This window comes from Rattus norvegicus, chromosome 15 (assembly GCF_021556685.1).
Source record: "Rattus norvegicus strain SHRSP/BbbUtx chromosome 15, alternate assembly SHRSP_T2T, whole genome shotgun sequence".
Taxonomy (NCBI): domain Eukaryota; kingdom Metazoa; phylum Chordata; class Mammalia; order Rodentia; family Muridae; genus Rattus; species Rattus norvegicus.
This window is the reverse complement of record NC_141548.1, coordinates 14,775,942-14,780,457: the sequence shown is the minus strand read 5'-3', so window position 1 is coordinate 14,780,457 and position 4,516 is coordinate 14,775,942. Positions and strand designations below refer to the sequence as shown.

The window sequence follows — 4,516 nt, the reverse complement described above, 5'->3', positions numbered from 1 at the left end:
CACATCTGGATGCCTAAGAAGACATATATCCTCTCTGTGAGGTAGCCAGTAGAGAACTGGACCCTTTCAAAGTGCAAGACTCCTCTGTCATCTCTGATTGTACCTAAACAGATGACAAACATCTCTTTTAACCCAATCATTACCCTTCATAAAGCACTCCAAGTCCTCACCATCACCTTTGACCATAATATTTTAATTACTTTCTGTACTCACGAGGAGAAAGCTAGATTTGCTCACTCATTAAACGATGGCTAGCAGTCTTATAGCCTCTCATGGAGGCGGTAGGGACCTGGGTGTGGGCCACGGTGATTGAACTGCGAGCCTGGTGAGCATGCGCCTTGCCACGTGCCCCTCAGCTCCTACCCCCGGACTCTTCACCCTGATGCTGAGTCCACTCGGGTCGGGATGATGGTGAAGTATTTCCTGGGCCAGAGCATGCTCCAAAGTTCCTGGAACCAAGTATTCGCTGTCTTCTGGCAATGATACCTGAATCCCTATAACAAACATACCTTAACCGAAGACATAGTGCCCCGGGAGGTGACCCCTGACCAGAAGCTTCTGTCCCGGAGACTCCTGACCAAGACCAACAAGATGCCACGTTGGACAGAGCGACTGTTTCCTGCCAACGTTGCTCACTCGGTGTACATCCTAGAGGAATCGATTGTGGACCCACAGAATCAGACCATGGCCACCTTCACTTGGAACATCAACCACGCGCGGCTGATGGTGGTGGAGGAATGATGTGTTTACTGTGTGAACTCTGACAGTAGCGGCTGGACCGAAATCCGTCGGGAAGCCTGGGTCTCCTCTAGCTTATTTGGCGTCTCCAGAGCTGTCCAGGAATTTGATCTTGCCTGGTTCAAAAGCAATGTAACCAAGACAATGAAGGGCTTTGAATACATTCTGGCCAAGCTACAAGGTGAAGCCCCTTCAAAAGCACTTGTTGAGAAAGACAAAGAGGCCGAAGAGAAAGCAAAGGAGACCACACTGGCAGCTACAGAGAAGGCCAAGGACCTGGCCAACAAGGTCGCCACCCGGCAGTAGCAGCAGCAGCAGCAGCAGCAGCAGCAGCAGCAGCAGCAGCAGCAGCAGCTCATATCACTTACTTCCTCTCCCTTCTCCCCAGTGTACTCGATTATTGAAGATCAACCTGCAGCCCTCTCTGCTGTCTAGAGTGGTGGGCCAGGGCGCTCTCCTGGTCAGCATCTACAACATGCCCAGCTCTGTCTACTGGGCAGAGGAGTGTAGTGACTTGCCCAAGGTCACAGCAGTGCAATAGACTGTATGCTCCAGGAGGGCAGAGCTCCTTGTACTCTGCTCCAAGTACCCTGAACAATTTTTAGCACATAACAGGCACTCAATAAACACATCATTTGATTAGCCCCCGCCCCGAAAAAAAGGTGGCTAATAAGGCCTCTCTCAGGTAATATGAGTAATATGCTGCTCCCAAAGCAATCCATATGGGAACACAATAAAATGCAGATTTGTGTAGGGAGTGGCATAACTCAAATATGTATTTGATATTAATAAGTAATAATACATATTAATAGCTGTTATAAAAAAAGATGCCAAACTGAGATAAAGTACTTTGCACCCCACTGAACTTCCTTTTTTTTTTTTCTTTTTTTTTTTTTTTTTTTCGGAGCTGGGGACTGAACCCAGGGCCTTGCGCTTGATAGGCAAGTGCTCTACCACTAAGCTAAATCCCCAAACCCCCCCCCCCACTGAACTTCCTGCCCTGTTTTACTCCAGCTTGGCCAAAGATACGCATAAATAAATATCGAAACTGGACCCAGAGAACTCAAAAGGTTTTCACCATCCTGGAGGCTCACTGTTGCTAGCTAGACATCCTCAGACAAAAACTTCCAAATTAGGCAAAGAACCCTAGGCCTCTTCTGTAAAAGAAAGTGAATCTAGTAAAGCAAATTAAACATGGTCTTCAATATTCAATAACCAAGAAGGACCAGAGAAGCAAAAGGAGAGACAGGAGTGTGATATGGAAGAATTCTAATACATGGCTGCTGCCATGCCCGTGCTGGGGTGCTCTTGGCTGTGATGATGCTGCTGGGTGCTCCGTGGACCTCCACTCCCCCATCTTGAATTGTCATGTGATGCCTCCTCCTATGGCACCTGAGGACTCCAATTGACCTGTTACAGCTATGGCCAGGCAGGATAATTTAAAAAGACTGTGAAAACCTCAATAGCTACCTCCAGAATAATACAAGACAGCTGTACCTCCTCACCACTTAAAAGGGCTATGATAGGAGACACCTACAACCAACTTTCCTCAAAACTTTCCTGAGCTTGGTGCTCTGTCAGAGTAGACGTGGAGAGAAGACCATGATTAAGAGACCCAAAGAGCAGGTTTCTATCAGGGACCTTCCACAGTCTGACAATATCCTTGCCAATAGCATAAAAATGAAGACCTCCAATTGGAGAAGCTTTTAGAAGCATCCAACTATCTGGGCTTTCAAGTCCACCTGAGGTATGAGGGGCTCTTTTGCTAAATATGCTCAGCACTTAGGATTGAGTTTGAACAGTCAAAATTAACCACATCTTCATACCACAGTGCTGATACCCTAAAAACCCAGTGCCATCCCACTGTTGGACCAATTAGAGCTGTCTTTGCTACATGACAGACACTGACACTAAAACGAGTGCAGTTCCTGAACCTATCACAGTTCATTGTCTTGAGGAAGCCCGTGCTTCTGTCACCAACCTTGCTTACTACTCCTTTTCGGTATACTCAGTCAACTTGGCTTTCTCTACTCCGATCTGACTTTGGTCCATTCTTTCATTGTTCACAGTCCTGACACATCACATTGAAAATAAATTTCCAAGCACTTGCCTTCTGCTGGGTACATAGAAGGCCTGAAGAAGGTGAAATAGTAGTGACATCACTTGAGTCCATTTCTGAACATCTTGAAACTTCACTTTACCCATCTACCCAGTAGTGTCCTTCACAACATTTCTGTGAGAACACAGTTGCTCTTCGCATTTTAATGAGGTCCTGATTTTAGAGGCGTCATTAAAATTTGGACACAGACTAACACCGTATCTGAATCCCTCTAATTGAAGAGTATGCTTTCATGTGGCTACTAAAGGTAAGACTTAGTGACAAACATCTACATAAGCCTCTAAATTATCCAAGTCAGTCAGACTATCACGGGCTAAAGGGAGAAGGGAGAGAGCCAGCTTTGCCTGCTATCCACATGAAGCATTGGTTTAGAAGGGAGAGAGCCAGCTTTGCCTGCTATCCACATGAAGCACTGGTTTAGAAGGGAGAGAGCCAGCTTTGCCTGCTATCCACATGAAGCACTGATTTAGGTTCCAAGTTTGCTGTAGTTTCCTGGGGGTGGAGGAGAGACCAGCCTACAGCCTGTAACTGTCCCTCCCTTCGGATGAAGTGAATCACCTGACTAGCCATTCTTAGGGCTGGTACAGCACTTCCTGCAGTATCCGTGTGCTTCCCGTGACCACAGACGCATCAATGAGCAGATGAATATAGAATTAACCATTTATTTGTTTTCATTAAGCTCTGTGTATTTATAAATCCAAATATATCCCCAGGCTGGGAAGATATTGACCACCATTTTCCTCATGCCCCTCTGAGTCACTTTACAGTCCAGGAGAATCTCAAAGTTCTCATGTAGCATATAGTTTTTGCTACCCCCATCCCCACCCCTTGCTTTAAGTTCTGGACAGACCAAGCTACCAGCCCCTCCCAGGTTCCCTCAGATCCATGGAAGAAACACACACACACACACACACACACACACACACACACACACACACACACAAACTTATTTTCAACGTGAATTGCTGGGCACTTCTAATCTCCCACAGCTAGTGTGCCCTTCCCAATACTCTTAGTTCAGCACCTCTTAATCTCAGCTTCAGTTGCTCAGTTACCTTTACTTCCAGCTCAACACCCTAAATCTGCCCTCAGCTTAGTTATGTTTCTAACCTCCGGCCTGGAGAGGACGCTCTGCCCAAGATCTCACATGACTGGTCACCTTTTCTTTCTCTGAGGCATGGCGAAAATCCCTCTTCTTCCCCTGCGTCTGTTAGCCTGTCTCTGGGAAACTCAAGTGCTTCCTATTTTCTTAGGCCCAGCAATTAGTCCATGGCATCTTTATTGATTGATCACAAACCAATTGGGGAACAGGACCTTAGCATCCGAACCACCCTCTACAAACTCAGAAGACAGCAAACAGCCCTTTGATTGCTCATTCCCAGGGCCATGGTTGCATATGTGACAGTAACCTCTGGTCACTCTGAGAAGCCTGAAAGGAAGAGAGTCAGTATCCTGAGTCCACTTGGAATTTTGCTGCTATGGGCCATGGTCCTGCCACTCCTAATCCTCTAAGCTAAGTCCACATGTTGGGAAAGCAGCCACAGACAATGCACACAATGAATGTAGAGAGAGCGATGTTCCAATGTCACTCCATTTACAGGAGTTCTAAAAGTCCACTTTTATAAGAATTTTCACATATCCGAATATTCTTTATTTAAC

General features: G+C 46.3%; 1 pseudogene; it reads left to right on the top strand.

Annotated features, from left to right (window-relative positions):
• Positions 1-408: 408 nt before the first annotated feature.
• On the top strand, positions 409-1,173 carry Prelid1-ps7 (PRELI domain containing 1, pseudogene 7; annotated as a pseudogene).
• The last annotated feature ends 3,343 nt before the right edge of the window (positions 1,174-4,516 follow it).